The following is a 25,436-nucleotide window of genomic DNA, read 5'->3' as shown; positions in this document are numbered from 1 at the left end:
ACGGATCCAAAGTGCCCAACACATCATGGTACCAGTAGTTGAGGGATGTTAGAACTTCTGAGACCTACCTACCAGTGATCAGCCTTCCACCAGTCTTCAGCCATCCTGCAACATGGACAGCGTCCGCCCGCCCCTCCGCATTACCGGCAACCTGGGGCTCCAACTGGAAGATTTTTAAACAGCGCTTCCAGCTGTACCTCGAGGCCATGGACCTGGAAGCAGCCTCGGACGCACGGAAGATTGCTCTCTTCCTCTCCACAGCCGGGGTCTGTGCCCTTCACATCTTTAACTCGCTCACCTTCGCGGATGGGGAGGATAAATCTAAGTTCAAGACGGTCCTCCTAAAGTTCGACAGCCACTGCGAGGTCGAGGTAAACGAGAGCTTCGAACGATGTGTATTTCAGCAGCGCCCACAGGGTAAGGACGAACCTTTCCAGTCCTTTATCACCCACCTCCATGTCCTTGCGCAGTCCTGCAACTACGGGTCCACCTCTGACTCCATCATACGCGACCAGATAGTTTTCGGTGTCCATCGGAGCCCCTTCGCCAGCAGCTTCTTAAGGTCAAGCAGCTCACCCTGTCAACTGCCATTGAGACCTGCATGTTCCACGAACACGCCTCCACGCGATATCCCCGCATCCAGGCCGCTGAAACGGCGTAGCAAGCTCCCCACGAGGCAGAACGGGTCCAGGTCATCAAATCGTGCCAGGGTGAAGGCGGCCATTACACGCGCTTTTCACGGGCTCCCACGCTTGGACGCAACAAACGTGGTGACGTCGAAGAACGTATTGCGCAGGCGCGCACCACGCTGGATCGCACCACGCACGCGCGGTGGTGTAACGAACGCACTGACACAACGGCGTGCGGCAACTGTGGCTCCGCCTATTTAAAGCGGCAATGTCCCGCTAAGTCAGGCAATGTTTGCAGTGTGGCAAACTTGGCCACTATGCTGCTTTATGCAGGTCCACCCAGCCTGCTAGTTTCCAACGATCCAGCCAGCCTCGCAGGGATGTCCGGGCTATTCATCCCACAATCAATGAGCCTTTCCCAGACCTGTCCCCGACTTTGACAGCGATGACCTGAGGGAGCACTACCCAATTCCCAAGCGTGTGAAATGGCCCATGCCAAACTCTTCACAAAAATATCATGAGGGAGCACTACCCAATTCCCAAGCGTGTGAAATGGCCCATGCCAAACTCTTCACAAAACTCGACGCCTCAAAAGGCTTCTGGCAAATCCAGCTGGATGAACCGAGCAGAAAGCTGTACACATTCAATACGCCCTTTGGAAGATATGCTACAACCGAATGCCATTCAGGATCATCTCGGCGTCCGAGGTATTTCACAGAATCATGGAACAGATGATGGAGGGAATCGAAGGTGTTGGTGTCTACATTAACGACATAATAATCTGGTCCACCACCCCACAGGAGTACATCAGTCGCCTCAAACGTGTTTTCAAACACATACACAAGCATGGCCTCCGCCTCAATAGAGCCAAATGCTCTTTCGGTCAGTCGGACATCAAATTCCTGGGTGACCATATCTCCCATTTGGGTGTGCGGCCGGATGAGGACAGAATTGCTGCTATCACTGCCATGAAAACACCCGAGGACAAGAAAGCGGCCCTCCGGTTTTTGGGAATGGTAAATTTCCTACGAAAGTCCATTCCTAACCTCGCCTCGCATACCACGGCTCTCAGGAACCTGGTCCGGAAGACGACGGATTTCCAGTGGCTCCCTGCCCACGAGCTTGAGTGGAGGGAACTGAAGGCCAAGCTATTCACGGCAAAGGAAACAAAAATCTCTACGGACGCCAGTCAGTCTGGCATTGGAGCCGTGCTTCTGCAGCGTGATGAGGCCTCGTCATGGTCCCCATTGCGTATGCGTCATGAGCAATGACCCCCACGGAACAGCACTACGCGCAAATAGAGAAGGAGTGCCTCGGCCATCTGACCGGTGTCGTGTAGTTCCATGACTATGTTTATGGACTTCCCCAGTTTACCGTCGAGACCGACCATCGTCCGCTCGTCAATATAATACAGGAGGACTTAAACGATATGACGCCTCGCCTCCAACGCATCCTGCTCAAGCTCCGGAGGTATGATTTCCAACTCGTTTATACCCCTGGCAAGGACCTTATCGTTGCCGACGCCCTCTCCAGGTCAGTCACCACTCCATGCGATCCCGAGGGGTTCGTTTGCCAGGTCGACGCCCACGTTGAGTTCGCAGCCTCCCATTTGCCTGCATCGGATGCACGCCTGGTACAGATTCGCCGCGAGACAGCGGCTGACCTCCTACTACAGCGTGTCATGCGCCACATGATGGACGGGTGGCTCAAGGGCCAATGCCCGCAGTTTTACAACATTTGAGACGATCTGGCAGTCGTTGATGGGGTTCTCCTGAAGCTAGACCGCATCGTGATCCCGCACAGCATGCGCCAGCTGGTCCTGGAATAGGTGCACGAGGGCCATCTGGGAGTTGAAAAATGTCGCCGAAGGGCCAGGGAAGCTGTATATTGGCCGGGGATCAATGACGACATTGCCAATGCGGTACTCAACTGCCCCACCTGCCAGCGTTTTCAGCCGGCCCAACCAGGGGAGACTCTGATGCCCCAAGAGCTGGTCACATCGCCCTGGACCAAGGTGGGCATCGACCTGTTCCACGCGTTGGGTAGGGACTATGTATTAATTATAGATTACTTTTCAAACTACCTGGAGGTAATCAGGTTGCACGACCTCACTTCATGCGCTGTCATTCGGGCGTGCAAAGAGACATTTGCACTGCATGGCATCCCGCTCGCAGTGATATCAGACATCACCAGCCAAGAATGGGCCAGCTTCGCCCGGCAGTACAACTTCGCACACGTCACATCCAGTCCCCTGTACCCCCAGTCCAATGGCAAAGCAGAAAAGGGGGTTCACATAGTCAAGAGGCTACTCTGCAAGGCTGCCGATGCCGGGTCTGACTTCTATCTCGTTCTGTTGGCCTATCGCCCCGCCCCGCTCTCCACACCACGTGCTGAGTGATTCAACTGGTTCGGACAGGCACAGGTCTCTAGTTAATCTAGCATCATGTAAACCCACAGTACTAGTATGTCTAGCATTTTATAAGAGTTAATAAAATAGTGTTGAACTATCTTCAGTGTTGGTGGCCTATGTCTGCTTCACGGATCCAAAGTGCCCAACACATCACACCCCGAGACAGTTCCCCCTCATTACTGTTTGTGGGATCTTGCTGTGTGAAAATCAGCTGCAGAATTTCCTTATCTCACAAATATTGGCTACCTTTCATTGGTTGTGAATTACTTCAGTGCGTCGTCGGGTCATGAAAGTCAAAATATAAATACAGGTTCATTCTTCCTTCCTTTTTCCCTCCCTTCCTCCCTTCCTTTTTACATTCGGCTCCCCCTTTCTACTCTTTACTTATCTCCTTGCATATTAATTGACACATTACCAGCACCACCCTACCCGCCACTGCTCCATTCCTGCATTCTTTCACCCTCTCCACAAGGACATGAGTGACATTTTGGTTGAGGTGAAAGTTGTCCTCAGTGTTGCCTTCCAAGAACCAGAACTTGTTGACACACTTCAAGAATGTGTAATCTAGGGCAGCACGGTGGCCTAGTGGTTAGCACAACCGCCTCACGGCGCTGAGATCCCAGGTTCGATCCCGGCTCTGGGTCACTGTCTGTGTGGAGTTTGCACATTCTCCCCGTGTCTGCGTGGGTTTCGCCCCCACAACCCAAAAATGTGCAGAGTAGGTGGATTGGCCACTCTAAATTGCCCCTTAATAGAAAAAATAATTGGGTAATCTAAATTATAAAAAAAAAAATGTGTAATCTAGCACGGTGGCCTAGTGGTTAGCACAACCGCCTCACGGTGCTGAGGTCCCAGGTTCGATCCCGGCTCTGGGTCACTGTCCGTTTGGAGTTTGCACGTTCTCCCCGTGTCTGCGTGGGTTTCGCCCCCACAACCCAAAAATGTGCAGAGTAGGTGGATTGCCCCTTAATTGGAAAAAATAATTGGGTAATCTAAATTTATAAAAAAAAAGAATGTGTAATCTTCCTGAAGAAGCACTGCCACATACTATTTACATTAATTAACTTCTCTTTCAGAGATTTTACCTACGTACCTCTTGGAAGAGCCTCAGTAGTATTGGCATCAATGTGAGCAAAATATCAATGGGACCTTAGACTACCTAAGCCTTGAGTCCTCCATTACCCTTTGGAGCTTCTTGGTTCGATTGAAGCACTTATGAGTGTTGCTCCACCTGATGTTAGTGACTTTTCTGGAATGTTCATTTAAAGTACAAGTTTTGTTACGGGCAGCACTGTGGCACACTGGTTAGCCCTGCTGCCTCACGGCGCCGAGGTCCCAGGTTTGGTCCCGGCTCTGGGCCACTGTCTGTGTGGAGTTTGCACATCCTCCCCGTGTTTCCGTGGGTTTCACCTTCACAACCCAAAGATGTGCAAGATAGGTGGATTGGCCACACTAAATTGTCCCTTAATTGGAAAAAACGAATTGAGTACTCTAACTTTTTTTTTTAAATGTTAACGTACAAGTTTTGTTTTCAGAAAATCATAAGCAAATCACGAAAACAAACTCAGGCCTGATTTTCTTATCATGTATAATGCAAGCTGGGGTGGCACAGTGGCGCAGTGGTCAGCACTGTTGCCTCACAGGGCTGAGGACCCGGGTTCGATCCCAGCCCCAGGTCACTGTCCGTGTGGAGTTTGCAAGTTCTCCCCGTGTCTGCATTGGTCTCATCCCCACAAGCCAAAGATGTGCAGGGTAGGTGGATTGACCATGCTAAACAGCCCCTTAATTGGCGGAAAAAATGGGTAATTAAATTTATATTTTTTTAAAGAAGGTATAATACAATCAGTGCTTTAGGAGGTGGTACTTGTGCCTAACCTTTGCCTGGACCCCTGATCAAAGCTTATTCCTGTGGTCAGGGTAATTTTGTGCAGAACAGTCACTGGAGCTGTGTGATATATCTCCCTCAGCTAGTGGGAGGTGGAACTGCAGATTAGGATAATTGACAACTAAAGAATTTTTAAAAAATCCTCCTGATCCATGTTAAATAAATGGAAGCCCCCATAATAAACATCATAATCATTCTGTGCACTTTGAATCATTGAATGGTAGCATAGTACGTAAGAGTAATAGATTGTCTACAAGGGACAACGTCAAAGCTCTGTGCAGCATTGCAAAAACTGAAATGGATCAAGATAAGAATGTCTTTTCAATTAGGCTAATCCCAGATGTGAGGTAAGAAAACACATATGATTGTTCCTCAGCTCGACAACTGCAAGTTCAGTTAACTGTTTGACCTTTTAGTCTGTCTGTGTTGATCCACATGTTTTGAATGTTTTGTAGAACACGTGTATCTGGTGTACGGTTTGCAGATCATATCAACAGAATACAAAAATAGTATATTACAGCAACCAAGAGTAGAGTCACACTGGAGGTTTGGCAACTCTGACCCACCATGCAGGAGATGCTTGTCAGAGAAGCTATAAACATCGAGGTAGCTATCAAATCTAAACTGAAACAGATATATCTGGAACTTTCAGCAAGCAAAACATTTTTTTCAATTTGGTAAGTTAAAAGGTTTAAAACAGTCAATTGATATTATGTTCTAATTTCCTGAAGGTGACAAAGATCGAATTATATTGTGGTTCAAATCAGCATTCAACTGTATTTACTTCACTGGGATTCAATGTGTGCTTAATATGACAGTTTGACAGCAAGAAAATGGCATGCTGTTACTTGAAGTGGGATCATTAATTCATTCCTAATTTCAATCTTATTTTTAATTTGTGTTTTAACATAACCTCTAACCTCTATGGGACTGGAATAAATCTGGATTGGAATTAACCTGGACTGACTGACAGAAATATTTGGGAAAATCTAAAACTTGCGTTAATTTGGTAGATTTAGATTTGCATCTGTTGGCTGAAAAGCTTGGAGGGAAAGGAATTCATTTCTGGCAACAACACTGGAGTATGTATACAGCCCCTTGTTGTTTTACCTTTTTAATGTGTTAATCCCTATTAGACTAGTGGACTGAGAGTTCATAGTGTCATTGGGGAATGTGTGTATATATCTGATGGCCTGGAGGGAAGAGGTATGTGATCTAGTAATCGAGATCTGTCTTTCCAATTGATGTTAATCTAATAAAGAATGTTGCAGCCAATTTGGGCACAATGTTATCACATGAAGAGACATGAGAAAAATGATTAGATAATCTTCTTTTGAAGTTGTTGGTTGAGTGATAAATGCAGGCCAGGGAATATGGAAGAAATCCTTTGGTTTTCGTTTGGTGCCTTGTTCCACACTGTAACCAATCACTGTTTGTCGATGTACCATTTGTCAATGTTCTCTGTTGATTATTTTCTTTGTCTACTATGTACGTACTGTGTACGTTCACTCGGCCGCAGAAAAATACTTTTTACTGTGCTTCGGTACATATGACAATAAATCAAATCCAATCAAATCAAATGAGATATTTTCTGGGTGGACTCAGCCTTGTTTTAATTTCTCATCTGAATAGCAGCACCTGCAATGGAACAGCACTCCCTCAGTGCTCCACTGATGTGTCAGCCTAGGTTTTGTACTTCATTCCCTGTAGTGGAGCTTCAGCTCACAGCTTCAGGGGCAGAAGTGCCATCAATGAACTATTTATGATGCCTATTTGATACCCGATAATGTATGTGTGCAGGCCGTTCAGCCACAGCAATACATATCATCCAGAGCACCCACTTTTGGCATATCAAAAATAATTATGGGAGGAATTTAATGCATCCACGGCACGCCCAGGGGTGGACGAGGAGGCAGGGTGGGGGGGTCCAATTAATGGGACAGGAAAGTGAAGGGATCGAGAGCCCATTGCCTACTCGACTCCCCTCAATTATGTCCAAAGCAGGAAAGGTCAAGGTTGCACCTAGGCCAATTGATGCTTTTCAGTGGCCATTTAAGGGGGTCCATACCATGTGTGCGGGCAACCAGGTATACCCAGGCAAACTGCCATTTGGGCAGGTCACTCCTGCTCAGCCACCTTGTATTCAATGGAGGAACCTGCCGGTGGTGAAAGCCACCCTTTCTGTTAGCATTGCAGGTGCTAAAGAGTTCCTGGAATCTGATTGGCAAGGCATTCATTTTGTAGGAAATATCAATGACAGCTGGGTAGGCACCTGATTGGTTTGAAATCACAGTGAGGCTCCGGGAATGGCTGCAGAGGGGTTTCCACAAACTTTCCAGCTACTGTGCCCGTTAACTCCAGCTGTATGTGTCCCACTGTCACAAATGTGTTGAGAGTTTCCGAAGTTCAGGAATACAGATTACTTGGTCTCAGTCACAGATAATCAAGAATTAACATGTCAGTGCAGTTGTATTTGATTGTCCAGCCTAACACCCATACAAGCCTTTCAAGCAAAGGATGCAGGATAGCAATCAGGAGCATAAACCTTGGCAGTTTTGTTCACTCTCCCCAGAGCACTGAGGTCAACTGAAGCACAATTAAATGTACAATTGGCACTCCCGGTGCTGGCATGGAGGTGGAGGTCACAGGTTGGGTGGCTCCTGCTCGAGCTTTTGGTTTTTGGCCCTTCACACTCAGTTTTTGGGCAGAATTTGGTTTGATCATTGTGGGAAAATCTAAGGCAGCCAAAGGATGTCGAAAATCCAGAAAAAGAATCAGGGGTAAAAGGGGGCGAGCCAAGGTCCGCCAGCGAGTTCGAAGGGGAGACCAGCGGGAGGAATGATGGCAGGTGCAGGCTTGTCGAGTGGGGCCAGGCCAAGTGATAGCAGTTGTTTGAGCTGTTGTTTTCTCAGCACTTTGACAAGCATCACACAGTGATGAGGACCCCTTTCAAGGAGTGGGTGGATCAGACTCTTGCCCTGATGAAGGAGGCTTTGCAGTGACATCGAGGGAGGTGCGGGAGGAAGGAGAGGAGTTGAAGGGAGTGGAGGAGGAATTGTCACAGCACGGTGACCAGTTCACCTCGATGGGTGAGGAGCTGCAGAGGGTGGTGGAGAGTAACAAAGGACTGAGGGCCAAAGTGGAGGACCTGGAGAACAGGTCACAAAGACAGAATCTGAGGATCGTGGGACTGCCTGAGGGGCTGGAGGGCCGGAGGCCGACGGATTACTTTGCGGAGATGTTCGGCAAGTTGATGGTGGAGGAGAAAGGCCCCGACCTCTATGAGTTGGACAGGGGTCACTGGTCGCTCTGGCCGAAACCAAAGGTGAATGAGCCCTCAAGAGATGTCATCATCTGCTTTCACAGCCATCAGTTGAAGGAAAAGGTGTTGAGATGGCCGAAGCTGAACTGAGAGGCGAAGTGGGAAGGTGTTGGTATTCGGATATACCAGGATCTCATGGCAGAGCCTTTGTTTGGGTGAAGGCGGTGTTGTATAAAAACAACGTGAGATTTGGGATGGTGCTATGTCTTTTCGTCCGACGTCATTTCGTCCAACGACACTTCGTCCACGTCTTTTGGTCCAACGTCTTTTTGTCCGCCCGTCTTTTGGTCCAACGTCACTTCGTCCAATTATCCAATTACAAATAGTTTAATTTAGTTTTTCAATGTTACTGCTCAAGGATCCTCTCCACCTATTTCGCCTCTTGATGTTGAGTTCTGCATTTGTGCTGCTTGATCTCCAGACATTATTAAGATAAGCTGCAGGATATTCACCCATGTATGCTCCAGCGTGATGAGAGCCATTGTATCTGATGGAATATTTGATCATTTCAGACCTGTAATGTCAGAACCCACTGCCAACCAGAGGTTTTAATCACTCGACAAAAATCGAGTTTAAATCTGCTTCTTTCAGAACTACACTCATTGTCTAAATCCAATTAGACTCCCACTTATATCTGTGTCTGTCGGAATTGTAGAATATCAAATCATCTTGTCCTCTCCCCATTATTCTCTCTCGGGTACAGTTCTGGAAATCTAACTTTTAGGGAATTTCGGGAATTTACAATTTACATCAATTTTAAGTAATTTCGGGAATTTTAAGTAATTAGTAAACTTTTAGATTTTTTAACTGCACTTTTAGATTTTTTAACTTTTTAACTGCATTTTTCAACTTGCATTTTACTTGCATTTTATCAATTACTTGCATTTTAACAATTAAATTCACTTGCTGTATTGTACTTGCATTTTATCAATTAAATGGTTTTATACGGAGTTAATTTGTAATTGGATAATTGGACGAAGTGACGTTGGACCAAAAGACGGGCGGACAAAAAGACGTTGGACCAAAAGACGTGGACGAAGTGTCGTTGGACGAAGTGACGTCGGACGAAAAGACGCGACACGATTTGGGATAGCCTACCCGGCAAAGCTGAAGGTCACACACAACTCTATGGAGTTTTATTTTAAGAAGGCTGAGAGGCGGAGGCATTCGTGAAAGCTGAAGGACTGGGACTGAAATGAGTCAGGATTTTGATGGTGTTAATCTTCTTTCTAATGTTTTTTTCCTCTTCCCCTTTCTCTTTTTTCTGTTTGCACTGACTACACAGCCTATTGCACTGAGGTGCTTGGATAGGTAGAGGGGGATAGTGAGGGGGGGGGGGGGGTTGGAGCATAGGGTGTCTCTGTACGCTGATAAACTGTTGTTGTATATCTCTAACCCAGCTCTTTAGTAGGGCACATAATGGGGCTGCTTAGGAGATTTGGGTCTTCCAGCTACATGTTAAATTTGGGAAAAAGTGAGTGTTTTGTGGTGTCTTCTCCAGGGGCAGGAGTCAGATGTGTGGTTGGTGGAGGGGGAGGGGGGCAATTTCGGGTTGCAACAACCCACTTTAGGTATTTGGGAGTGCAGGCGGCTCGGGATTGAGCCCGGCTCCTTATGTTGAACTTCACGAGTCTGGTAGACAGGGTCAAGGCGGATCTATTGAGGTGGGACAGTCTTCCACTGTAATTGGCAGGCCGGGTGCAGGCGATTAAGATGAACGTTTTGCCACAGTTTTTATTTTTTTTCAGAGCCTACCGGTCCTTTTGCTGAATTGTATTTCATGGGGGTGGCTAGATTGGTTTTGTCATTTTTGTGGGCAGGTAAGGTGGCAAGAATTAGGAGATTGGTACTTCAGAGAGGGCAACAGTCAGGGGGGCTGGCCCTTCCAAACATGTTATGCTATTATTGGGAGGCCAAAACGGAAAAGGTTCAGGCTTGGAGCAGGGAGATGGAGGCATTGTGGGTAAGGATGGTGGCAGGTTCTGCAGGGGGTCGAAGTTGCGGGCGCTGGCAACGGCGCCACTCACATTTGCCCCAGCGAGTTCTCGGGGAGTCCTGTGATAGTGACCATGCTGAAAATATGGAGCCAATTTCGGCAGCACTTTAGGTTGGGGGTGGGGTCGAAGTTGAATATAATCCAAGAGAACCACGGGTTTGAGCCAGAGAGGATGGGTGCGTGGTTTGGGGGCTAGGAGGAGCGAGGGTTGATGGAGATGAAGGACTTGTTTTTGGAAGGCCAGTTGCAAGTCTGGGGGAGTTGGGGGAGAGGTTTGAGCTCCTGCGTGTGGAGGATTTCAGGTACACGCAGTTGCGGGATTTTGCAAAAAGGTTTTCCCGACCTTTCCGGTGGAACTACCCTCGTAGTTGGAGGCGGTGATGTCGGTGATGGGGTTGGGGGGGGGCCATTTCGGCGATCTATGGGAGGATTTTGGATGAGAATAAGGCGTCTCCGGAGGGCGTGGAGGCTAAGTGGAAAGAGACATGGCGCTGGAGAAGGGGTTATGGTGTGGGGTGCTGCGGAGGGTGAATGCCTCAACTTTGTGTGCAAGGCTGAGATTGATACAGCTAAAGGCAGTACACAGAACGCACCTGACAAAATCGAGGATGAACCAGCTGTTTGAGGCGGTGCAGGTTATTTGTGAGCAGCGTAGAAGGGGTGCAGCCAATCACATACACATGTTCTGGTCCTGCCCAAAGTTGGAGATATTTTGGATGTCGTTCTTCAGCAACATGTCGACGATCTTGCACATGGATTTAGAGCCCAGTCCCCTAGGGGCCATATTCGGGGTGTTGAACTTGCCGGAATTGCAGATGGTAGTGGGAGCTGATGTTTTAGCCTTTGCCTCGTTGATCACTCACAGGCGGGTTCTGCTTGGGTGGAGGTCGGCTTCTCCCCCCTGTGGGGTTAAATGGGGTTCTTAGAAAAGGTGAAATTCGCTTTAAGAGGTGTGAGTGAGGGGTTCCATAAAAGATGGGGCTTGTTGTATACTACATTTCGGGGAGCTGGTTACCGTCAACTGCTAGGGGGTGTGAAGGGGGGAGGTTGGTCGGGGTGTTGGCGGGGCGGGGGGGGGGGGGGGGGGGGGGGGGGGGGGGGGAGGTGCAGGTTTAGGGATTGGTGTTGGATTATTTTGTGTTGTAATATTATGTGTGTTAAATGTAAAAATGTTAAAATTTAAATAAAAATACTTTTTAAAAAAGGTACAGTTGAAGAAACCAGTAAATTTTGCACTGATTGATAATTAACTTCAATCGATTGAAATGGTTTGGTTGGCTCAGCTGCTCATTACCTTAACTTGCTGAGATGGCAGAGAAGCCAAGGAGTATGATACTAATTAAATATTTCACATTTTGGCTTTATTTTGCTAAGATGTTGTGAGTCATGTTGAAGTGTAGGGATTGGGTAATTTGGATGTGGCATAATCATGCTTGAACATCTGCAGATCGCTTTTCCTCAAAAGTAATTGGCTTGCCAAATAATTTTCAAGTTAGCAGTGCCATCAAGAATAGGCCAACCTAATCTATAGCGCATAAAGCAGTATACGCCGTCACATTTCGCAGAGTTAGGAGGAAATTTTAACTGTGGCACAATGTTCCCAACATTGGAACAGGAAGTGACTGCCACCTCTGCTCTCTTGTTTTTTGAACAGGAAGTGACTGCCACCACTGCTCTCTTGTTTTTTGTTTGTTCCCACGTGATTACAATTAAAATAAAAAATACAGGTGTGTGCACATGAGATACGTGCAATCTTGCGGCCAGGGAAGTTTTTCAGTGGTGAAACCCGCCATCAACTAACAGTGCAGCAGGTATGAACGGGCTGTAAAAGAGCCTCCCGTATAATCAGAGGCTTTGCTTCATGGCCACAACTTTGCTGCTTAACTCCATTGCAATTAACATAATGGTGAAGTCGCCCGAGTCCCAGGTGACCATAAGCAGCTTTCCTCTTTGAGGGGAGAGCTGACTGGTGGTGATTTAACCTGAGGACCACCAGGCGAGGGGCAAGGTTGAGAAGGCGTGGCTTTCATGAATAACCTTGGCCGGTAGAGGGATTGAACCCGCGCTGTTGGCCTCGCTCTGCATCACAAACCAGCTGCCCAGCCACCTGAGAGACCACAAAGGTGGCACAGATGTTTTTCAAATTTAAATTTCACTTGTAAATATTTCACTTTTCCCATGTATGCATAATTTCCATAGTCAGAGAGCTAAATGTACCGGCATATCAGCACAACTCATGGTTGGAGATAGTTCTTGGAAAAAAACTGCATTGCCGGGGTTTTCTGGCCCTGCCTGCCACCGGTGTCTCCTGGTCCTGTCAAAAGTCAATGGATTTTCACTGGCCCGCAAAATTCCCCACGGCGGGCCCTGCCACAGCTGGACTGGGAAATCCCGGCGATTGTCTTTTCACATTTACTTTTTATTGAATGTTCATGTTAGTTAGGATTCCAAATGCAATTCAATGTGTTACTGGATACCTCATCACATGACTAGTTGGTCAACACATCCACCCTTGTGAAATACAGCCTTCCTACACCAATTGAGACACAAAAAGACTCATTCCCCAAGCGGACGATGCTTGATTCTCAGCCAAGCAGCCTTTTTAAATCCATTTTCAATATTTTTATATCTCATGAAGAGAAATGTCCAACGAAAATGATGAAATTTAAAAAAAAAATGCCTATAATGTTTCTCCAGAATTGCACACCGCAGTGTCTTGGAGATTGGTCTTCAATTCCTGCAGTCTCCAGACCAATCCTGTAGGGTTGGCAACACTAATATTGATGTCCAGTGCTGTGGCAGCCACTCTGTGGGACCTGGCTGAATTTTCAGGGTCAGCTGGCCCTCCCTTTTATGCATAGTAAAGGATATTACTGGAGATGGCTCTCACCGGTGATAATTTAAATGTTGTAGATGAATTCAGAGCCTTATAAGGACTCTACCAGCCAATACTCTGAGGTGAACACACATTTGAAATGACAATACTGAAATGAAATGAAAATCGCTTATTGTCACAAGTAGGCTTCAAATGAAGTTACTGTGAAAAGCCCCTAGTCGCCACATTCCGGCGCCTGTTCGGGGAGGCTGGTACAGGAATTGAACCGTGCTGCTGGTCTGCCTTGGTCTGCTTTGAAAGCCAGCTCTTTAGCCCTGTGCTAAACCAGTACTGACACTGCCCTTTGGGCCCCTCATTTTATTACATTGACTGAGTGTTCCCACCACATCCAGGACATTGAGCCTTTCCCATTTCACTCCTCCATGCCCCAACCCCACCCTCTGTCCTCCCTCGGATCCTTCTTCCACTTCTCGCGGCCCACCTCCAAATCACAGCCACTCAATACTGACTAACCCATGCCAGTCCCAAGCCTCTATGCAAGCCACCATACTCCTGATCTACTCCCCTGTGCTGCTGAGTTCAACAAAGAAAACCAATGACCTCAGGCGCAACAGCAGATTTTAATAAAATAAGGCAGGATCTGGCCAAATTAGACTGGGAACAGATGTTTGTGGGAAAATCTACAGCAGAGCAGTGGGGGCATATCACAGGGATCAATGCTAGGTCTCTTATTGTTCGTGATATATATAAATGATATAGATTAGGGGGCGGCATGGTAGCACAGTTGTTAGCACTGTTGCTTCACAGCTCCAGGGTCCCAGGTTCGATTCCCTTGGCTTGGGTGACTGTGCGGAGTCTGCACGTTCTCACCGTTTCTCTGTGGGTTTCCTCCCACAGTCCCGAAAGACGTGCTTGTTAGGTGGATTGGCCATGCTAAATTGCCCTTAGTGTCCAAGAAAAAGATTAGGTGAGGTTACTGGGTTATGGGGATAGGGTGGAGTGGGTTTAAGTAGGGTGCTCTTTCCAAGGGCCGGTGCAGACTCGATGGGCCAAATGGCTTCCTTCTGCACTCTCAATTCTATGATTCTACGATTAGAATGCTGGGGGGATGATAAGGAAGTTTGCGGATGACAAGAAGATTGGCCGGGTGGTTAATAGCGAGAAAGAAGGTCTTAGGTTGCAGAAAGATATAGATGGGTTGGTCAGATGGGCAGATCAGTGGTAGATGGAATTTGACCCTGAAGAGTGCAAGATGATGCACATTGGAAGAAGTAGCAAGACAAGAGAGTACTCAATGAATGGCAGAACTCTAGGGAGCTCGGAGGAACAGAGAAATTTGGGATACTTGTCCAGAGATCCCTGAAGGCGTCAGGACATGGTAATAGGATAGTTAAGGCATGGGGGATATTTGCCTTTATCAGTCGTGGCATAAATGATAAGAGCAGGGAGGTTAAGTTGGAGCTCTAACAAAACTTGGGTTGGGCTGAAGGTGGCAGTGTCTGTGTAAGCCATGTTGGCTGGGGTTTGTGTCTGGCGGGTTGGTTATATTGTTTTGTTCTTGTTGAAATATGATGTTTTAAATTGTTAAAATTTACAAATGCCTCAATAAAATATTTTCTAAAAAAAACTTGTGTTGGCCACAGCTGGTGTATTGTGTGCAGTTCTGGTCACCTCACTATAGGAAGGGTGTGATTGCACTGGAGAGGATGCAGAGGAGATTCACCAGGATGTTGCCTTGGTTGGAGCATTTGAGCTATGAAGAGAGAATGGATAGGCTCAGGTTCTTTACTTTAAAGTAGAAAAGGCTGAGGGGAGACCTGATTGAGGTGTGTAAGATAATGAAGGGTATGGACAGGGTGGATGAGGAGCAGTTGTTCCCCTTAGTTGAAAGGTTAATAATGGGGGAGTGGGGGGCATAATTTGAAGGTGAAAGGCAGGAGGTTTACAGGGGATTTGAGGAAAACATTTTCTCCCAACGTGTTGTGCGCATTTGGAATACACTGCCTGTGAGGGTAGCAGAGGCAGGAAACCTCATAATCATTAAAATGTATGTGGATGAACACTTCAAATGTCATAACATTCAAGGTTATGGGCCAAGTGCTGGAAAGTGGGATTAGTCGGGAAATTTAAAAATAAATAAATTTAGATTTCCTAATGATTTTTTTCCAGTTAAGGGGCAGTTTAGCATGGTCAATCCACCTACCCTGCACATCTTTTGTTATGGGGGTGAGACCCATGCAGACACGGGGAAAATGCGCAATCTCCACATGGACAGTGACCTGAGGCTGGGATCGAACCCAGGTGTCGGCGCCGTGAGACACCAATGCAAAGGATGCTGGATTTAAGAATCCTCCCCTCCTTCGAGGAACGGGCCCTGGAAGTGACTGGGGTGGCCGAGGCAGACCAGTCACCTATGCAGAGGCTGGCAGAGGTGAGGAACCACCGGGATCCACCCAGGGAACCAATAAAATGTGAGTTGTTATTGCCTTACTGACTGCCCCATCCCTCCCACTGACCACATGCCCATTCTCCTGCAGATCCTTCAGTGGATGGCGCCAGCCCATTCCGGGCGGCCCCCTCTCCTGCCTCGCACGAGACCACCTTGCGGCACCATTGTAGTCATCTCCACCCTTCACCAGCACAGATACACACACCTCGGTGGGACATGTTAGTGAATAGGTTTAGGGGGCTCAATCTGGTGAGCACCACACTGCTGGTGATGCACATCAGGTAGAGGCAGGAATCCCCAGGAGAGACAGCAGTTGGAGGGCAGCTGGGTCCCAGCCTGATGCTGGGCTTGTGGAAGTGGGTTTCCCGGGCTGTTGGAGATGACAGGGAGCAGCCGGGATATTCAGAGGGAGATGTCAGCGTCACTCCAGTAGATCCATAGCCGTTGGGAGGAGTCCCAGAGGCTACGGGCGCAGGAGATGGTGCTGACAATGAGTAGCACTGAGGCCAACACGGCTAGGGTGGCGACCGCAGTGGAAAGCCTGATGCACGACGTCGGCATCATTAGTGAAGATGTCTCGAAGGCGTCACGCATTTGGTGACGGCCATGGCTGAGTCAGTAGAATGTGCTACTCGCTGGGCGATATGACCCAGTACCAGGCTGACCATGATGAGGTTCTGCGGGACATGTCCCGGTCTCAGATGGGAATGGCAGTGGCGCTGCGGAGCTTGTCCCAGTCGCAGTTGGGGATTGCCAAGGCGCTGCAGAGCAAGGCCCAGTCATTGAGGAGCATCACCGAAGGCCTCAACATCGTGGTGCAGACATTGGGGAACCGTCGGGACTGGTAGAGCCAGATAATGCAGGCACAGTCAGGGCTCAAATCAGCTGCCCCTCCATCGCAAGGTGAACCCCAGTGCCCTATGGGCACCAAGCAGAAGGAGGGGTACTGAGTGCCAACCCGGACCCATCCCATGGTGTAACGACGGTGGCAACAAGCTCCACCCCTCTGATGAGATCCTGTCTCATAGCCAGCACACGGGACAGGCTGTGCATGAGTCGGCAACAAGTGAGCCGGGGCTCTCCGTTCCCAGGGCACCCAGAGGACCCCAGCCAGGGGCATCAAAGGCCATGGGATGCTTCCACCTCTGATGTGCATCCTGGTGAGACACCTAGACATAGTGGTAGAGCTCAGAGGGCCAAGCATGTTGAGAATCACTGAGGGCACTGGGGCACTGCAGGGGTGGGTTGGTGGTTGCAGTACCATCGGGAGGGTGGGGATTTGGAAAACACATAAACATCTTTGTGCACAACCATTATGACAGCCTCTGTCACTTTCTTCCGCAATCCCCCTCCCCATGGCACCCACTCACCATTCGGCCATGGACATGTCCCCGCAGCTGTGTCCCATACCTTGGGTGTTCAGATATTGGCGTGTGTGGTGTTGCCTTCCGCAGTGTTCAAGCACAGTGTCCATGCAACAATGTGTGATTGGGATGCTAGGCAATGACTCCCACATGCTACATGGCCCACCCACCCACGGGGATCAACTTGGCAAGTGCTCACTTAACCACGATCTCCAATTTGGGATTAGCAATAGTCTTCAGCTGCATGGCCAGTAATGGGTGGTCAGTAGGGCAGTCAGGCAGGGACAAGGGTTGCCCCTGGAACACGTAAATCATTCTGGGTTTGGCATGGTGGTGCTGCGAACGATTGTCGCCCGGTTGCCCCCCAGCCACCTATGGTGGCCCACCCCTGCAGTGGTTCCCCCAACTCTCGCCGAGCATTAAGGCAGCAAGCCCAGTGCCCCCGGCTGCATTCTGAGAGCAAAGATGGCTATTCACCTTCTCGGCTCCCTACAGAAGCTCTTCTGCCAGGTTCACGTTTTTGAAAAGGAGTACTAATTGGCGCCGGCGTGACCACTTGCTGGGGATGCCGATGAATGAGAGGTGGCAATTGGATATGGGGGTGGCTCTTGTTAATTGTATGGAAATTGGGCTTAAGTGGTGAAAATTGGTTTCTTGCCACGCTAAGGCGAGATCACGATTTCACCTGCAGGAGCGGGCCGGTTGCATCGCAAGCTGTTTATCATCTGGCGCGGTTTTCATTTTTGGCCCCTCCTGCTATTCACCGGTCTCGTTTCGCTTGAGTGAGTGCACAACGAGGCCTGAGAATCGGGGCCCCATGTTTTGTTCGAGATCTCATAGTCACACCACAACAGCCTTCAATCTCAATTTCAGTATATTTCCCCCCCCTTTGGTCTTGCTTTTACCTCCCTTTAGAGATTCCTCTTCCCAGAACTTGATTGTGACGTGTAACAGATGATAACTACGTAAAGGCTGGAAACTAAGGTTTTAAAACCGACAGAAAAACTAAAATCGTAATGGTGATTGTGGAAAATAGCAGGAAAGCAAGTGCAAATTGTTGGAGTATGATTACCTCCAATATTCTCATGTCTGAGCTATATGATCAGTGGATATGCAGAAATAGGTTATGTCCCTACCCAAGAGAAAATAAGGTATGGTCATATACATATTTTGTGAGATTGATGCCCTTCAGTTGGATAGTGATGAAGTTTTGGACCTTCTTCAACTTCTATAGACAAATTTGCTAGAAATATGAGGCTGGATTCTTTGTTCCAGAAGCTATGTTGCCCGCCAGAGCTGAATCGCTTTTGTTTCCTGCTGGCGCTGGGGAGCCGTGCCCAGAAGCGATTTAGTGTTCCTTGCCATGCAAATTTATGCATGGTGGGAATTACAAGGATTCCATCACAGATCATGCATTGGACTGCCGTAGTGAGGGTCCAGCATCTAGCCACACTCCCCACCTCCCCCAACATGCAAATCCTGCCCCCCATCGACAATTGGGGCTTCTTCCCCCCCCCCCCCCCCCCCCCACCCAGCATGGGAATTCTGGGTCACCACCCCCCCCCACATAGAACGCATGCATCAGGGTGACCCAAAACCCCCATCACCCCCACCAGAGACCCCATCAGCGTCCCCATCAAGACCCCCATCAGAGACCCCCATCAGAGGCTTTCCATGACAGGGAAATCCCATATCAGAGAAATCGCTCATTGCAGAGAGTCCCCCATAACCGGGAACCCCAATATCAGCGAACCTGCCATAGCAGAGACCCCCCCCCCCATAAGAGAGAACCACCGCTCCATAGCAGAGAACCGACCATCGCAGCGAACCCGGCTTTGCAAGCGAAGCCTCCAAATAGAGACCCCGCTCCCATCCATCAATCATCTCTGCATGGAAGCTAAGGAGCAGTCCAGGCAGAACAGTGGGGGGGAAAAAATCACTGCTTTTTGACTCACCTGTACCGTACCTCTGCTGCCTCAGATGGATGTCCAGAAGCAACAGGTTTACATAATAGAAAAACAAAACCACAGTACAAGGCTTTAAATACCTTTGATTGCTTTAATCTGCAAGGCTTCCATTCATTTCAACGAAAAATAGTTTTTAGTAGCCTGTAATTGACAGTTTCCAGACAAACAGAAATCTGGATTGATTATTTCAATTTCCCTTGGTCACTGTCCACGTGGAATTTGAACATTCTCCCCATGTCTGTGTGATTCTTGACCAAAGATGTGCAGGATGGGTGATTGACAATGCTAAATTGCCCCTTAATTGTAAAAACCTAATTGGGTACTTTCAATTCATTTAAAAGAAAATATTTTAGGGCAGCACGGTGGCACATTGGTTAGCAATGCTGCCACATGCCACCGAGGTCTCAGGCTCTGGGTTACTGTCCATGTGGAGTTTGCACATTTTCCCCGTGTTTGTGTGGGTTTTTCCCACACAACCCAAAGATGTGCAGGTTAGGTGGATTGGCCACTCTAAATTGACCCTTAATTGGAAAATATGAATTGGGTACTTTAAATTCATTAAAAAATATATTTTCATTTCCCTTCACACTTGAATGGATCTCAAGTAACCTGCTGTGAAATTAAACACAACTTTTATAAACATCTAGCTATGATTGACAGCTCATTACCACATCAAAAATTATATTGTTTTCTGCTGAGAAAACGAGAAAGTAAAAGCATTTAACTCCTCGATATTTATAAACTTTGCGGTTAGTTTCACAGCAGGTTACTTTGACCCATTTAATCGTGAAGGAAATGAAATAATCAATCCAGCCATAATTGGATACTCTAAATTGAAAAAATCTCCTTGACTTTTCTACTCATATTTTATAGATGTATATTACACACAAGGAATGATTGTCTACATAATATTGATGAATTTACTACAGTAGTCCCCCTTTATACGCGGGTGTTGGGGTCCAAGACAGCCACCGAGCTTGTAACCGAGCCGCGGATATCCATGGATGGGGGTTTTAAATTTATTTAAAAATCTATGCTAGCGCTTCCCATTGTGAGTCCTACGGGGGAGGAGGTCAGACCCCCGTAGACTCACAATGGGAAGCGCTAGCATAGATTTTAAATAAATTTAAAACCCCCATCGTGGATCCAATTAAAATTTCAGCGGCCGGCTCACTTTGAGTCCGGAGAAGGAAGCTGCTCTCAGTGAAAATAATCAGCCCGCCGCTGAAATTGACACAGCCCGCTGCTCTCTCCCTCCATCCAACTTTAGTTTAATATTTCTGATTGGAGGGAGAGAGCATCCGCGTGTCATTCTTTTTTTTTCTGTCCGGCTTTGCCCCCTCTCCCCCCACATCCTCCAACTAGACCCCTCTCCCCCCACACCCTCCGACTCGCCCCCTCTTCCCCCCCCAACACCCTCCGGCTCGCCCCCGTCTCCCTCCCAACACCCTCCGGCTCGCCCCCTCTCCCCCCACACCCTCCGGCCTCGCCCCTCTCCCCCACACCCTCCGGACTCGCCCCCTCTCCCCCCACACCCTCCGACTCGCCCCCTCCTCCCGCCCCCACATCCTCCGCTCGCACCCTCCGCCCCCCACATCCTCCAACTAGACCCTCTCCCCCACACCCTCCGACTCGCCCCCTCCCCCCCCAACCCCTACGACTCGCCCCCTCTCCCCTCCAACACCCTCCGCTCGCCCCCTCTCCCCCCACACCCCTCGGCTCTGCCCCCCTCCCCCCCACACCCTCCGCCGCCCCCTCTCCCCCCACACCCTCCGACTCGCCCCCTCTCCCCCCCAACACCCTCCGGCTCGCCCCCAACACCCTCCGGCTCGCCCCCTCTCCCCCCACACCCTCCGACTCGCCCCCTCTCCCCCCCAACACCCTCCGCTCGCCTCCTCTCCCCCACACCCTCCGCTCGCCCCTCTCCCCCCCACACCCTCCGCTCGCCCCCTCTCCCCCCACACCCTCCGACTCGCCCCCTCTCCCCCCAACACCCTCCGGCTCGCCCCCAACACCCTCCGGCTCGCCCCCAACACCATCCGGCCGCCCCCTCTCCCCCCACATCCTCCGGCTCGCCCCCTCCCCACACCCTCCGGCCCGCCCCCTCTCCCCCTCTCCCCCACACCCTCCTGCTCTCCCCCCAGCGTCCAGCTCGCCCCCTGTCCCCCCCACCCTCCGCTCGCCCCCTCCCACACCCACCTGCTCGCCCCCTCCACCCCCTCTCCTCCCCCGTCCCCCAACACCCGCAGGGGGCCCCCTCTCTCCCCCAACACCCGCAGGCCCCCCTCTCTCCCCCAACACCCGCAGGGCCCTCCTCTCTCCCCCAACACCCGCAGGTCCACCCTCTCTCCCCCACACCCCCAGGGGGGTCTCCCCCACACCCGCCCCCCTCCTCCCCCCCCAACACCCGCCCCCCTCCTCTCCTCCCCCCCCACCCCCGCCCCCCTCCTCTCCCCCCCAACACCCCGCAGGGCCTCCCCCCTCTCCCCCCAACCCCCCAGGTCCACCCTCCTCTCCTCCCCCCACACCCCCAGGGGGGTCTCCCCCCCACACCCACAGGGGGTCTCCCCCACACCCACAGGGGGTCTCCCCCCACACCCGCCCCCCTCCTCTCCCCCCCCCAACACCCCCCCCCTCCTCTCCCCCCCAACACCCGCCCCCCTCTTCTCCCTCCCAACACCCCGCCCCCCTCTTCTCCCCCCCAACACCCGCCCCCCTCCCCCCCTCTTCTCCCCCCCAACACCCGCCCCCTCTCTCTCCCCCCCCAACACCCGCCCCCCCCTCTTCTCCCCCCAACACCCGCCCCCCCCTCTTTCCCCCCCCCAACACCGCCCCCCCCTTCTCCCCCCCAACACCCGCCCCCCCCTCTTCTCCCCCCCAACACCCGCCCCCCTCTTCTCCCCCAACACCCGCCCCCCTCTTCTCCCCCCAACACCCGCCCCCCCCTCTTCCCCCCCCCCCCTTCTTCCCCCCCCAACACCCGCCCCCCCTCTTCTCCCCCCCCCCAACACCCGCCCCCCCCCTTCTCCCCCCCAACACCCGCCCCCCCCTCGGCAGTGTCAATTTCAGCGGCCGGCTGATTGTTTCAGTGAGAGCAGCTTCCCTCTCCGGATCAAAGTGAGACGGCCGCTGAAATTGACACTGCTGGCTGCTCTCTCCCTCCAATCCAACTTTTAAGTTTTAATGTTTCTGATTGGAGGGAGAGAGCAGCCGGCAGTGTCAATTTCAGCGGCCGGCTCACTTTGATCCAGAGAGGGAAGCTGCTGTCACTGAAATCAGCCGGCCGCTGAAATTGACACAACTGACAGTTGGGGTCCATCAGCCCCCCCGCGGTATATCGCGAACCGCGGTATTGCGGAGCGCGGTATAACGGGGGACTACTGTATCATCATTTACCTATTCTACAGAATCTCACTTAATTTATTTGACTATAAAATCTCACATTGGCAACTAAAGTACTTTTTTTTAATATAAATTTTTAGTACCCAATTCTTTTTTTCCAATTAAGGGGCAATTTAGCGTGGCCAATCCGCCTACCCTGCACATCTCTTTTGCGTTGTGGGGGTAAGACCCACGCAGGCACGGGGAGAATGTGCAAACTACACGCGGACAGTGACCCAGAGCCATGATTGAACTTGGAACCTCAGCGCCATGTGGCAGCAGTGCTAACCACTGCACCACCGTGCCGCCCTCACTAAAGTAATTTTAACGGGCTGAATTTTCCGGTCTCCCAGCAGCGTGCCCGTGGTGGCGCGTCCTCGCCAGCAGTGGGTTCTCCGTTCCCGTCACCAGCCAATGGTATTTTCCACCGGGAACCAGCGGCTGTGGATGTGATGCTGGTGTAACAGAGAATGACACCAGAGGAAAATCGCGGCCGGCGTGGGGCCGGAGAATCCATGTTCCCACAAGAAATCGGGACTGGTGCCAGTTCACCGATTCTGCGGGCCCTGAAATGGGGCATCATTGGCGAGTATGCCGCGCTGCCTGGGACCTACCTGGGGCCATTGCCAGAAGCCCATTCAGCCATTCTCCACCCCTGACCGGCCGAAGTCCTGATGGCGTGGAGCTAATGTGCTCCAGCCGATCGGGTTACTCGCGTGGCAGTTGCAGACTCAGTCCGCGGCATCCCTGGTTGGGGGAGGGGCAATTGGAGGCCAGAATATGCTTGTGTGGGGGTTGAGGGTCAGGCGGCGGCCGATTGGGGAACTCTTTTTTGGGTCTAGCTCCATGAACCGAGTCCGCCATGGAGTACGGGACGGCCGCTGGAGGCCGCTGCCATGCAGGGCTTCCAACCCGAAGTCGGGGGCCCGTATCTGTAGCAAAAGCTGCGAGATCTATTCCGGGTACCTGCTAGCCCCTTGTAGGGCTAGGAATTCGTGTCCCTTTGATCCATGTTTTTCTGGCGCAAAACTCCACCGTTTTGACAACGGCGTGGGGACATAGTCCCAATAATGGAGAATCCAACCCCTTAGCGTCCCAATCTAAACAATAACATTTTCCAAGCTACACTATATTACCTACCAATAAGATTTACATGTGATGCATCACTAGAAATGACTACATCATGTTCTTTGGGTCATTTAAGGATGGAAACGTAAGTATCCATTTATCCTCTAGTTTATTGGTAGCCACCAAAATTTTGTCAGTTTCTAACTCTGTCTCGAGATTCATCAATGACCTTTATTTCATTCCACTTCCATTTTCTCTACACAATTTCAAGCTTGCCGGGACTAGTACTGTGAGATCACTCATTTGCATCTGAAGAGACTCTTTCTCCAGAAAGTGATAGCTTTCTGATGTAAGCGTGACTTCTGGACTCAGTAGTTGCACTGGAATTTCCGTCGGCAGCACGGTAGCACAGTGGCTAGCACTGTTGCTTCACAATTCCAGGTTCGATTCCCGGCTTGGGTCACTGTGTGGAGTCTGTATGTTCTCCCCGTGTCTGCGTGGGTTTCCTCTGAGTGCTCCGGTTTCTTCCCACAAGTCCCGAAACATGTGCCATTAGGTAATTTGGACATTCTGAATTCTCCCTCAAACAGGCACTGGAATGTGGCAACAAGGGGATTTTCACAGCAACTTCATTGCAGTGTTAATGTAAGCCTACTTGTGACAATAAAGATTATTATAGTATTATTACTCTCCATTCTGTCAATCTATGGGTCGTGCCTGCAGCTTTAATATTGTCCCTCTCACCGGCACATTAAGTATTACTGGAATTCATTTGCATTGTCTTCTGCTGTAACAGTCAGATCTGCTAAAGGCCCGTTTATCCTCATTGTGCCTATCTTTAATCTTTCCATTGTACTCATGCCTGCTTCCACTCTCTGGACTACATTTAAATTTGGCAATCATTGGGTATTCTATTCTTTATGTCACTGCAGACTGTCTCATTTGTTCCATGAAAGCAAAAGGAAATACTGTTTCCCTGTGATTTTTTTCAAGGCAGCAGAAATCTGGGGCTGGATTCTCCCCAGCCCCGCAACAAAATTACGTTTGGCGTGGGGGAAGGAGAATCAACATTTACGTCGAAATCTCGCCCAGTGCCGGTCCAGCGATTCTCCGAGACCGGAGAATCGGCGTTTTTGTGAAGTACTCGCCAGCAGTGGGTTCTCCGTTCCCGTCACCAGCCAATGGTATTTTCCACCGGGAACCAGCGGCTGTGGATGTGATGCTGGTGTAACAGAGAATGACACCAGAGGATAATCGCGGCCGGCGTGGGGCCGGAGAATCCATGTTCCCACAAGAAATCGGGACTGGTGCCAGTTCACCGATTCTGCGGGCCCTGAAATGGGGCATCATTGGCGAGTATGCCGCGCTGCCTGGGACCTACCTGGGGCCATTGCCAGAGGCCCGCCCAGCGATTCTCTGCTCCCGACCTGCTGAGTTCCCGACGGCATGGAACTAACATGCTATGGCCGGTCGGGACTCTCGCGTAGCGACTGCGGACTCAGTCCGCGGCCACCCTGGTGGGGGGCAGGGGGATCGGGCACCGGGGGGGGTAGTCTGATGCAGCCGGGGCACAGATCGGGCGGGTCGGATGCAAGGGTGCATGGCCGATCGGAGGGTCCTACATCTTACAGCTGCCTCCACAGTCAGAGTCCACCATGGCCACTGGAGGCCACCGCCGTACACATGCACGGACTCAAAACCGGAAATGCAGGGACCCGTATCGGAGAATCACTCCGAGTCCCTTCTCGCCCCCTGCAGGGCATTGAATCGGCTCAAACTTTCTTCAGGAATCTTCGGAATGAAACGCCAGCATTTTTACGCCAGCATTTTTACGCCAGCATGGGGACGTAACCCCATTTTGGGAGAATCTAGCCCCTGATTCCTTGTCAAAGAATAGAACACCTGTGAGAACCAACCAGTCCATATGAGACAACTTGGGACAATTCAGTAATTTAAATAATAGTACAGATCTAGGGATCCTCAAATAGAACTTTTCAATTATTAAAAAATCAGTGAAGGTCATGATATATTTTCTTCCTTTGTTTTTTATTTTTTTTAAAATAAATTTAGATAATCCAATTCATTTTTTCCAATTAAGGGGCAATTTAGCATGGCCAGTCCACCCAGCC

The 25,436-nt window shown here is 50.2% G+C and overlaps 1 protein-coding gene across 1 annotated transcript in view; it reads left to right on the top strand.

Moving 5' to 3' along the window:
• The first annotated feature begins 5,502 nt into the window (after positions 1–5,502).
• The window catches only part of LOC119969992 (leucine-rich repeat-containing protein 2-like), a 133,320-nt gene continuing 113,386 nt past the window's right edge, over positions 5,503–25,436 (top strand). Inside the window, exon 1 of the mRNA XM_038803958.1 lies at positions 5,503–5,601. The gene's annotated coding sequence lies outside the window, so the exon portion shown is untranslated. The remainder of the gene's footprint in view (positions 5,602–25,436) is intronic.

Source organism: Scyliorhinus canicula, chromosome 8 (genome assembly GCF_902713615.1).
Source record: "Scyliorhinus canicula chromosome 8, sScyCan1.1, whole genome shotgun sequence".
NCBI lineage: Eukaryota > Metazoa > Chordata > Chondrichthyes > Carcharhiniformes > Scyliorhinidae > Scyliorhinus > Scyliorhinus canicula.
Note: the sequence above shows the minus strand (reverse complement) of the source record. Positions and strands in the feature narration are given on the sequence as shown.